Source organism: Pan paniscus, chromosome 11 (assembly GCF_029289425.2).
Source record: "Pan paniscus chromosome 11, NHGRI_mPanPan1-v2.0_pri, whole genome shotgun sequence".
NCBI lineage: Eukaryota > Metazoa > Chordata > Mammalia > Primates > Hominidae > Pan > Pan paniscus.
The window spans coordinates 14,067,668-14,080,143 of NC_073260.2; the positions used below are offsets into that span (position 1 = coordinate 14,067,668).

A 12,476-nucleotide genomic window follows, 5' to 3' on the forward strand; every position below is an offset into this window, starting at 1 on the left:
CTAATCTAAACATTTTGTCACTAACATCTACTTTAATTTCTAGTTCTGTTAAAAATTTACTCCTTAAAGTTCCTGTTACCTATTGGTTTTTATAGAACTTTATTTGGCTTCTGATGACATCTACTTCATTTGAGTTTACACCCAAATACCACACAAAACATAGTGTCTCCAGCCCTTATCTCTTGACTGAGCTTAAATTCTTTATTTCCTCTACCTGCAAAACATCTGAATATCAAGACAGAATTTCAGAATTGAAAAGTCTATTAAAAGCCATTTCTCTCAGCACCATAGGAAAGTTTGAAAAAAAAAAAAAACCATTTTAGCTGGGTACAGGGGCTCACGCCTGTAATCCCAGCATTTTGGGAGGCTGAGGCAGGTGGATCACAAGGTCTGGAGTTTGAGACCAGCCTGACCAACATGGTGAAACCCCGTCTCTACTAAAAAATTCAAAAATTAGCCGGGCATGGTGACACGCACCTGTAGTCCCAGCTACTCAGGAGGCTGAGGCAGAAAAATTGCTCGAATCCAAGAGGTGAAGGTTGCAGTGAGCCGAGATCACGCGCTGCACTCCAGCCTGGGCGACAGAGCGAGATTCCGTCTCAAAAAAAAAAAAAAGCCATTTTGGCTGGGCGCAGTGGCTCATGCCTGTAATCCCAGCACTTTGGGAGGTGGAGGCGGGTGGATCACTTGAGATGAGGAGTTCGAGACCAGCCTGACCAACACTGTGAAACCCTGTCTCTACTAAAAATATAAAAATTGGCCAGGCACAGTGGCTCACGCCTGTAATCCCAGCACTTTCGGAGGCCGAGGTGGGCGGATCACGAGGTCAAGAGATCGAGATCACCAACATGGTGAAACCCTATCTCCACTTAAAAACACAAAAATTAGCTGGGCATGGTGGTGCACACCTGTAGTCCCAGCTACTAGGGAGGCTAGGGCAGAAGAATCGCTTGAAGCCAGGAGGCGGAGGTTGCAGTGAGCCGAGACTGCACCACTGCACTCCAGACTGGCAACAGAGTCAGACACCATCTCAAAAAAACAAAACCAGAAACAAAAACTTTATATACATATATATAATATATTTTTATATATATATATTTTTTATATTTTATATATAAATATAAAATTTTTTATATATTTTATTTTATATTATATATAATATAAAAATGTATATATTTTATAAAACCATAAAATACATATTTATATATATTTATATTTATATAAATATATATATTTATATAAATATATATTTTTATATTTATATAAATATATATATTTATATAAATATATTTTTATATTTATATAAATATATATAAATAAATATATTTTTATATTTATATAAATATATATAAATAAATATTTATATAAATATATATAAATAAATATATATAAATATATATTTTTATATATAAAACATAATATATATATTTTAATATTATATATATATAAAATATATAAAATTAGCTGGGCATGGTGGCAGCTGCCTGTCATCCCAGCTACTCGGGAGGCTGAGGCAGAAGAATCGCTTGAACCCGGGTGGCAGAGGTTAGAGTCAACTGAGATCACACCAATGCACTCCAGCCTGGCCAACAAGCAAAACTCTATCTCAAAAAAAAAAAAAAAAGCCATTTCTCTACTTTAATTCAGCAATTATTTCTGAAATGTATTCACTGTGCCAGGCACTGACAATACAGAACAAAACAGACACAATCTCTGTCCTCATAAAGCTTAGTCAACTGTGAAGCTAAGAACAAGGAAATTACAAGTCACTACAGGTATGATGAAAGGAGACCTAAGAGTCCAATCACCCAAGATTCAAACATATCCTAGAGCATAGCAATCTCCCTTCTAAAACCAGCAACTCTTTCAGACTTTTCTATTTCTGTCATGGCACAAACAGGCTCCTAGACTCCAAACTCAGGAACCATCCGCTCCTCAGCAAGGTCTGTCACCAAGTTCTACTCTCACATTGGTCCTTTCCTTTTGAATTGTTCTGCAAATAACCAAATTCCGTATCATAAATCCATGACAACTGGAAAAATTTCCTAACATGTTCCTATACTTCAAGTTTCTTCTCTCTCCAACCTACCCTACACTGTCAGATTGGTATTTCCAAAGCAACAGTTAATATAATCCTTCCCAATCCCTCCAGAATTCCTTTTGAAAGCCATTAATGATTTCCCAATAGTGCCAGAATATATTAAAACATCTGCAGAAGTCAGGAGAACCTGTGTGCTCAATTAAGACTCCCCTTAATTAATACTCCATACTTCCAGTATCAGAAGCCAAATGGAAGCCCCAGAAAATCCTGCATGTATTTGGCAAGATCTTCTCCTCTCCATTCCCTCAGCCCTTACTGCCAACCCCATCAAAATCTACCCTGGACCAGCCGGGCATGGTGGTTCACGCCTGTAATCCTAGCACTTTGGGAGGCCGAGGCAGGCAGATCACTTGAGGTCAGGAGTTCAAGACCTGCCTGGCCAACATGGTGAAATCCCTCTAGTAAAAATACAAAAATTAGCCGGGCTTGGTGGTGCACACCTGTAATCCCAGCTACTCAGGAGGCTGAGGCAAGAAAATCACTTGAACCCGAGAGGCAGAGGTTGCAGTGAGCTGAGATCACAACACTGCACTCCAGCCTGGGTGACAGGGCAAGAGTGTCTAAAAAAAAAAAAATCTACCCTGGACCACCAAGTCTTAGTTTAGTCTGCCCTTTATTTCTGTTCATGTCAATCATAATAAAGTCAGAACTTCCAGGTCATCCTTTATCCTGCAAAACCAAATCTCTAAACAGCTTTGTGTTTCTTTTGTTGTTGTTGTCTTATGGTTTGGTTTTGTTTGCTGAGACAGGGTCTTGCTGTCATCCAGGCGGAGTGCAGTGGCGGGATCATGGCTCACTGCAGCCTCTATCTCCCAGACTCAAGCAATCCTCTCACCTCCGCCTCCCGAGTAGCTGTAGGTATATGACACTACAGCCAGCTAATTTTTAAAATTTGCTTTTTGTGGAGACAGAGTCTCACCATGTTGCTCAGGTCTCAAACTCTTGGGCTCAAGCAATCCTCCCACCTCAGCCTCCTAAAGTGCTGGGATAACAGGTGTGAGTCACCGTGCCTGGCACCTGGATAGCTTTGTACATCACCTCTTCCTACTTCACCTCCTGCTCCTCCTTACCTCTTCAATCCTTTTCACAGTGGCTCCTGGAACACAAGTTCAATTATCAGAAAATCTGTAACTTGAACCTTTTCTGGAGAGGTTCTCTTTACCTTCCTGCCTTAACTAAAATCTGGCTTTCCCATGGGAACATGGCTTCCTCTATAGACCTCTTAGGTAAGACTGTTTTCTCTCCCATATCCTTCACACTATGGGTCCACTTTCACACCACTCTTCCTCCCTCCACCATTAAAAACCCCAGCTTTGAATCTCATTTCATTAAACCATACCACCTATCATCCTCCCTCTCTTGCAGGCACATACTACAGTCTTTTCTTACTTCTCCAACACCACACAACTCCAACAATCATACGACCCCACAACAAGACTTTCAAGCCATTGATCTTACCACCTTTTTAACTAACCTTCACCTGCTTCCTGTTTTTGCTTCCCTCCTTACCTAGCTAGTGTAAATCCCATGGCCAATCATTATAATCACTTCCTTGAATGCACCCTCAACCTGCCCTCCTCACTAGACTAAACCGCAATCCCAGTTAAATCAAATGTTCTGCCTCATCCACACATGTAGATGGGGAAACAAACACACATGACAACGCTAGTATCTTTTTTTTTTTTTTTCCTTAGATAGGGTCTTTCTCTGATGCCCACACTGGAGTGCAGTGGCATGATCACAGCACTGTAGCCACGACCTCCCAGGCTCAAGCAATCCTCCCTCCTCAGCCTCCTGAGTAGCTGGGACTACAGGTGTGTGCCATCACACCCAGCTATCTTCTTCTATTTTTCTTGAGAGATGAGGTCTCCCTATGTTGCCTAGGCTGGTCCCAAACTCCTGGGCTCAAGTGAGCCTCTTGCCTTGGCCTCCCAAAGTTCTGGGATGGAGCCATTATGCCCAGTCTTTTTTTTTTTTTTTTTTTTTTTACTTTGAGACAGGGTCTCGCTGTTGCCCAGGCTGGAGTGTAGTAATGTGATCACGGCTCAATGCAGCCTTGACCTCCCAAGCTCAAGCAATCCTTCTACCTCAGCATCCAGAGGCTGGGACCACAGGCATACACCACCACATCCAGCTAATTTTTTATTTTGTAGAGATGGGGTCTGATTGTGTTACCTAGGCTGGTCTCAAACTCCTGGGCTCAAGTGATATTCCTGGCCTTGGCTGGGATTACAAGTGTGAGCCACCATGTCTGGCTATTACCACTTTAACCCCATTATCACAAACCCTAGATGGACGCTTACTGTTGTGGCACATGCACACTGTATTTTCCCAATCCATCCCCCACTGTCCCACTCTCCAAGGCAGCTAATTCATACCATTTCCTCTTCTCAAACTTCCAACACCTCTTCCCTTATCCTTATTCAGCTCCGCACTTTTGTCTTCATTGAGAAAAATGAAGCAATGAGAAAGAGACTTTCCACAAGCTCACAGTATCATACTTACATTGACTTATCTACATCTATGCTCTTTCTACTTGCTTTTACTTTGAATGAACTGCTTTTCTACTGGTCATTGCCAATCCTCACTTGAACACTGGCTTCCTCCCTTCATATTTACTTAAAAGCAATGCTAAAGAAATCCAACCACCCTATCCCCACGTTCATATTTTTCTCTCTACTGGATCATTTTCACCAACATATAGACTTGCTGTCATTTTTCATCTTATACAAAAAGAAATCTCTCTACTTCACTTTCCCCTCTCAGCTTCCATACCATTTTTTCTCCTTCCCTTTACAACAAAACTCTTTCAAAAAGGTGTCTTGCCTCTCATCCACTCCTAAACCCGCACTCATCAGTTTTGCTCCACTACTCAAAACTACTAGTGTTCAACAATAAACATGCTACTAAATCCATGGTAAATATCATTCCTCCTCTTCCTGACCTAACAGAAGCATTTGAGATGGTTGACCTCTCTCCTCTTTAAGAAACTTTCTTTGACTTCTAGGACACCCACATTCTCATGGGTTTGCTCCTGTCCTTCTCCACTCAGTCTATCTCCTTTGTTAGTTCCCTTATCTCCCTGATTTTGAAACACTGGATAAGTTACCCCAAGGCTCAATCTTCAGACCTTTTTCTTTTCTAACTAAACTCACTTCCTAGGCGATCTCATTCAGTCTCAATCATTTTTAAGTACCATCAAAGTGATAACAGTTCCCAAATTAATACCTCCAGTCTGTCCCTTTCCCCTGAATGCCAAATCCATATATGCAACTGCCTAGTCAACATCTCCCTTGGGTTGTCTAATACGCATCTGAAAATTAAAACATGTCCAAAACTGACCTCATCTTCCCCTAAAAAACACCTGCTTCCCTCCCCACAAAAAGACGGCCTTTCCCATCTCAATCAATGGCAATTCCATCCTTCCAACTGCTCAGGCCAAAAACTCTATCATTCTTGACTCCCTTCTTTCTCGTAAATCCTATACCCAATCCATATCAAATCCTGATGTGTATCTTCAAAACACATCCAGAATCTATCTACTTCTCAACACTTTTACTGCTACCATCCTCCTGTCCCAAAGCACCACATATCTCACCTGGATTACTGCAATAGTTTCCTAACTAACTCTGCTTCAGTCTTTGCTCCTAGTCTACTATGAACACAGCAGCCAGAGTAAGCCTGTAAAGCATGAGTCAAATCATAGGGCTCCTGTGTTCAAAATCCTCCATATGTTCATCTCAGCTCTCCATTATCTGCTCCTCACCACCTTACCTCTCCTACCTCACCTCCTATTACCAGGAGACCATAAAATTCATCACTCAATATCTGGACTCTGTTGGGAGTAAAAGTAGGCAGTATCAATAATTTCAAGACAACAGACATAAACAAGAACATATAGTCACTCTATTACTCTCTCCCTCATCCATTCTGCTCCAGCCGTATTGTCAGACGTGCCAGACACACTTCTACCTTAGTACCTTTGCACTTGCTCACCATCCCAGACCTCTCACTTCCTTTAGGTCTTTACCAAAGTATCATGTTCTTCAGTGAGTTTGGCCACCCTATGTAAGATTTCAGCCTCTACTATGCCACACACTTTCCCTGCATTGTTTTTTCTCCTTAGCACTGAGCATACTATACATTTTACTTATTTATCTCATGTATTGACCATCTCTGTAAGAAAATCTCAACTCCATAAGAAAAGAGATTTTTGCCTAATTGGTTCCCTTGCAGTCATCACTGACCATAAGAGAGCCTGGCACATCACAAGACTTCGGTATGTACTTGCTAAATGAATGTAAGAATGGGCCGGGCCTGGTGGCTCACGCTTGTAATCCCAGCACTTTGGGAAGTTGAGGCGGGAGGATCATGTGAGCCCAAGAATTCAAGACCACCCTGGGGAACATAGTGAGACCTCTGTCTCTTAAAAAAATGAAAAGGAGGTATTTCAATGACATATTCTTATTAGAGGCTTCAAAACAAAAGGTAGAAATAACACGGAACAAGGATGTAGTCCTTTGGTGGATGGGAAAAGAAGATGTGAACAAGATAAATTGTCATTAAATATTAACTAAGGCCGGGTGCAGTGGCTCAAGCCTGTAATCCCAGCACTTTGGGAGGCTGAGGCGGGTGGATCATGAAGTCAGGAGTTTGAGACCAGCCTGACCAGCACTGTGAAACCCCATCTCTACTAAAAATACAAAAATGAGCCAGGTGTGGTGGTGCACGCCTGTAAATCCAGTTACTCAGGAGGCTGAGGCAGGAGAATCGCTTGAACCCAGGAAGAGGAGGTTGCAGTGAGCCGAGATCGCGCCACTGCACTCCAGCCTGGGCGACAGAGTGAGACTCCGTCTCAAAAAAAAAAAAAAAAAAAAAATTAACTAAAATAAACACACTGCACCAAAAACATTAAAAACAACATCTGGAAGTTTCATATAAGACTTAAAGTAGGCCAGAAACGGTGGCTCACACATGTAATTCCAGCATTTTGGGAGGCCAAGACAGGCGGATCACTTGAGGTCAGGAGTTCGAGACCAGCCTCGTCAACATGGTGAAACCCGTCTCTACTAAAAATACAAAAACTAGCTGGACATGGTGGCACATACCTGTAATCCCAGCTACTCAAGAGGCTGAGGCAGGAGAATTGTTTGAACCTGGGAGGCAGAGGTTGCAGTGAGCCGTGATCACACCAATGCACTCCAGCCTAGGTGACAGAGCAAGACTCCATCTCAAAAGATATAAAATAAAATAAAATAAGTAAATAAATAAATGACTTAAAGTAGGAATAAAGGTACAAAGTTGCTCAAAATTTTCAGTTATTCTTTACCCCTCAGAGATAATTTCCAAACTCCTTGGTTTAATATTCAAAGCACAATCTTGCTTCAATCCACCCCTCCAATCCTAATTTATGCTATTTCCCTACATAAACTTTCCTGCTCCTGCCAAACTGGCCTTCCCATTTTTCTTTTATTTTTTATTTTTGAGACAAGGTCTTGCTCTGTCACCAGGCTGGCTGGAGTGCAGCGGCACCATCATGGCTCTGTGCCTCCCCAGCTCAAGCAATCCTCCCTCTACAGGCATGCACCACCATGCCCAGCTAATTTTTGCATTTTTTGTAGAGACAAAGTTTAGCCATGTTGTAGAAGCTGGTCTCAAACTCCTGAGCTCAAGTGATCCACCTGCCTTTGCCTCCCAAAATGCTAGGATTACAGGCATGAGCCACTGCGTCCGGCCCATTTTTACTTTGAGTTCATCGTCATGTTTCTATATTTATATCTGGCCCCCTCTCATGCAGATGTTCCAATTTCCAAGACCAGACTCAATAAAACCTTCCTTTCCAACCATACAGTATGCACATGGCAATAAATCTCAACTCTGAACTCCTGACACACTGATTTTTTTTTTGAAATGGAGTTTCACTTTTGTTGCCCAGACTGGAGTGCAATGGCATGATCTCAGCTCACTGCAACCTCTGCCTCCTGGGTTCAAGAGATTGTCCTGCCTCAGCCTCCCGAGTAGCTAGGATTACAGGCACCCCCGACCACGTCCAGCTAATTTTTGTATTTTTAGTAGAGACGGGGTTTTGCCACGTTGGCCAGGCTGGTCTCAAACTCATGACCTCAGGTGATTCACCCACCTCAGCCTCCCAAAGTGCTGGGATTACAGGCGTGAGCCACCGAGCCCGGTGAAACTTTTGATACCACCAATTTGAAACCATTTTTTGTACTTTCATCTTTAATGTCTATATCCTGTCTTTCCGTGTCCTCAAAGGCATAGGGCATCTCTTAGGCGTATCTATCCCCAGCCCCCAAACCATGGCCAAACATAAGCAGCTCTCAATATTTTATCTTTGCTAATATTTGCATTGTCAGCAGTTGCTCTATGAATAAGAACATAAGTAAAATCAAAGAATTTTTAAATTAACATTAGGCATACCTAAAATAACAAATATAATTTTTTCCTGAAATTCACGAGCAGTTTCTAAGTTAGTTTCTTTGTAGTAAAAAAAAAAAACTAGACTTTGAAAACCTGTAAGGTCAAGAGCTGGCCAGGAGTGGTGGTTCATGCCTGTAATTCCAGCACTTTGGGAAGCCAAGGCAGGCAGATTGCTTAAGCCCAAGAGTTTAAGATTAGCCTAGGCAACATGGCAAAACTCCACCTCTATCAAAAAATAAATAAAAAACAAAGAAAACAACAACAATAAAAAAATTTGCTGGGCATGGTGGCACACAGCTGTTATCTCAGCTGCTTGGGAGGCTGAAGTGGAAGGATTGATTGAGCCCAGGAGGCAGAGGTTGCAGTGAGCTATAATTGCGCCACTGCACTCCAGCCTGGGTGACAGAGCAAGGTCCATCTCAAAACACGTATATTAATATATATATGGCCAGGTGAAGTGGCTCACATCTATGGACCCAGCACTTTGGGAGGCCAAAGCAGGTGGATCACTTGAGCCCAGGATTTTGAGACCAGCCTGGGAAACATGGCAAAACCCTGTCTCTACAGAGAACACGAAAATTATCTGAGTGTGATTGCGCATGCCTGTAGTCTCAGCTACTCAGGAGGCTGAGGTAGGAGGATCACTTGAGCAGGGAGGTCAATGCTGCAGTAAGCCAAGACTGAGCCACTGCACTCCAGCCTGACCAACAGAATGAGACCCTGTCTCAAAAAATAAATAAAATAAAATAAGTTCAACAGCATTACCATATTTTCTATAAAAACGAAACAGATGGGCCAGGTGCAGTGGCTCACACCTGTAATCCCAGCACTTTGGGAGGCTGAGGCAGGTGGATCACCTGAGGTCAGGAGTTTGAGACCAGCCTGGCCAACATGGCAAAAGACCATCTCTAACCAAAAATAGAAAAATTAGCCGGGTGTGGTGGCAGATGCCTGTAATCCCAGCTATTCGGGAGGCTGAGGCAAGAGAACCACTTGAACCCAGAAGGCAGGAGAATCACTTGAACCCGAGATCGGGCCACTGCACTCCAGCTTGGACAACAGAGGAAGACTCTACCTCAAAAAAAAAAAAGAAAAAAGAAATAGATTATGCCCATGCATATTAATCAGATTTTGAGAAGTTCAAGTTTTTCAACTCATGTTTTAACACTTATCACTGAGAGCACAGTAAGGAGATTTTAGTGGCAAGAGTGAAGCACACTGGATTTCTATATCTTTCCATAATGGTATACACGAGGGGCCAGCAAAATATGACTTTCAGGTCATATTTAGCCTGCTGCCTGTTTGTATAAATAAAAGTTGTATTGGAACGAAGCCATACTCACTTGTTTATATATTATCTATGGCTGGTTTCATGCCACAATGGCAGAGCTGAATAGTTGCCAGAGTCCTCCACAGTCCATGTGGCCCGCAAGTCCAAAATATCTGCTATCTAGCCCTTCACAGAAAAACTCTGCCAACCCCTGATAAGCAAGCACATCTACTCTAACGCAAAGCACAGAGAGGAGGCACTGCCTGATAAGGTGAAATTTATGAATTACAAAATACAGTCATGCGCCACATAAAGACCTTTCAGTCAACCATGGTGAAACTCCAGTGGGCCCATGAGATTATAATGGAGCTTTTATACAATATTCTTACTGTACTATTTTTCTATGTTTAGATACACAAACACTTACTATTATGTTACAATTGCCTAGAGTATTCAGTACAGTAATATGCTATACAGGTTTGTAGCCCAGAAGAAAATAGGCTATGCCATATAGCTTAGGAGAGCAGGGGACTATGCCACCTAAGTTTGTGTAAACACACTCTATAATGTTTACACAATGACACTGCCTAATGACACATTTCTCAGAATGTATCCCTCTCATTAAGGACCCATGACTGCACATTAAAATTCTGAAGGAGGCCAGAGGTGTGGTGTCTCAAGCCTGTCAGTCAGTGCTTTGGGAGGCCGAGGAGGGAGGATCACTTGAGGCCAGGAGTTCAAGAACAGCCTGGGCAACATAATGAGACCCTGTCTCCTTAAAAAAAAAAAAAGTTGCCAGGCGCGGTGGCTCACACCTGTAATCCCAGCACTTTGGGAAGCCGAGGCGAGCGGATCATGAGGTCAGGAGATCGAGACCACCCTGGCCAGCATGGTGAAATCCCATCTCTACTAAAAATACAAAAAATTAGCTGGGCATGGTGGTGTGCACCACCAGCTACTCAGGAGGTTAAGGCAGGAGAACTGCTTGAACCTGGGAGGTGGAAATTCCAGCAAGCTGAGATCGCACCACTGCACTTCGGCCTGGGTGTCAAGAGTGAGTCTCCATCTCAAAAAAAAAAAAAAAAAGTTCTGGCGGGGCTCAGTGACTCACGCCTGTAATCCCAGCACTTTGGGAGGCCAAGGCGGGTGGATCACTTGAGGTCAGGAGTTCAAGACCAGCCTGGCCAACATGGCAAAACCCCATCTCTACTAAAAATTCAAAAAAATTAGCCAGGCATGGTGGCACGTACCTGTAGTCCTGGCTACTTGGGAAGCCTGACGCAGGAGAATCACTTGAACCCGGGAGGCAGAGGCTGCAGTGAGCTGAGATCATGCCACTGCACTCCAGCCTGGGTGACAGAGCGAGACTCCATATCAAAAAAAGAAAAAAAAAAGTTTCAAGGAAAATACATATATTACAAATGTTAACAACTATATCTAAATGAACTCCTCTGACTAAAGAGAAGGTCTCTAAGGTAGGAAAAAAAATATTTCCAACTTTTTATGGGATAAGAATCACATTTCAAGTTTTCGCTATTGAGAATTTCTAATTAATGGTATCCCAAATTAATGATATGTATCTAGCAATTCAAAACTCAAAGTAAGGTCAGGTGTGGTGTCTCACACCTATAATCCCAACACTTCAGGAGGCCAAGGTGAGAGGATCACTTGAGCCCAGGAGTTTGGGACCAGCCTGGTCAATACAGGGAGACCCCATCTCTACAAATAATAATAATAATAAATAGCCAGGTGGAGGGATGTACGCCTGTGGTGTCAGCTATTCCAGAGGCTGAAGGCGGAGGATCACTTGAGCCGGGGATGTCAAGGCTGCAGTGAGCCAAGACTGCGCCACACTGCACTTCAGCCTGGGCAACACAGCACGACCCTGTCTAAAAAATAAAAATAATAAGCTGGGCGCGGTGGCTCACACCTGTAATCCCAGCACTTTGGGAGGCCGAGGTGGATGGATCATCTGAGGTCAGGAGTTCGAGACCAGCCTGACCAACATGGTGAAACCCAGTCTCAACTAAAAATACAAAATTAGCTGGGTGTGGTGGTGCATGCCTGTAATCCCAGCTACTCAGAAGGCTGAGGCAGGAGAACTGCTTGAACCTGGGAGGCGGAGGCTGTGGTGAGCCGAGATCACGCCATTGCACTGCAGCCTGGGTGACAGAGCAAAACTCCCTCTCAAACATAAATAAATAAATAAATAAATATAAAAATAAACTTTAAGTAACAGCTAGAATTCAGGTAAACAAATGAATCACCTCTTTATTAACCCAATAATTTCAGAAATAATGTTGTTAGAAAGTCATTAAAAAAAGACCATTTCCTACTTTCTTAATTTCTACAAAGACTATTTTAATTAACATAGGCGAAAGAATACTAAAACTGGAGTCAGAAGATCTGATGAATTTAAGACTGAACTCTGACACCTATTGGCAATGTGACTTGTGGCTAGGCACTTCACCAAAGTTTATTTCCTCATCTTCAAAATTGGGATGATGCCCTTATCTATCTCAGATGGTATACTGTAAGATAACTGTAAAGTATAAATTGCTGCAGAGTGTAGGATATCATTATTCTTATCAATTAAAAGGTAGGGTAACTTTTTATCATTTCCTAGGGGCAATGAGACAAGACGCCATATCCATCACATAACAAAAT

The 12,476-nt window shown here is 42.5% G+C and overlaps 1 protein-coding gene across 20 annotated transcripts in view; it reads right to left on the reverse strand.

The window, feature by feature from the left end:
- Window positions 1-12,476, reverse strand: part of GAPVD1 (GTPase activating protein and VPS9 domains 1) — a 129,609-nt gene that overhangs the window by 75,388 nt on the left and 41,745 nt on the right. For 3 of the 20 annotated variants that reach the window (XM_063594207.1, XM_063594209.1, XM_063594206.1), the window contains exon 3: window positions 7,210-7,331. The exons of the other annotated variants lie outside the window; for them this stretch is intronic. The gene's annotated coding sequence lies outside the window, so the exon portion shown is untranslated. The remainder of the gene's footprint in view (window positions 1-7,209; window positions 7,332-12,476) is intronic. 20 annotated transcript variants of the gene reach the window in all.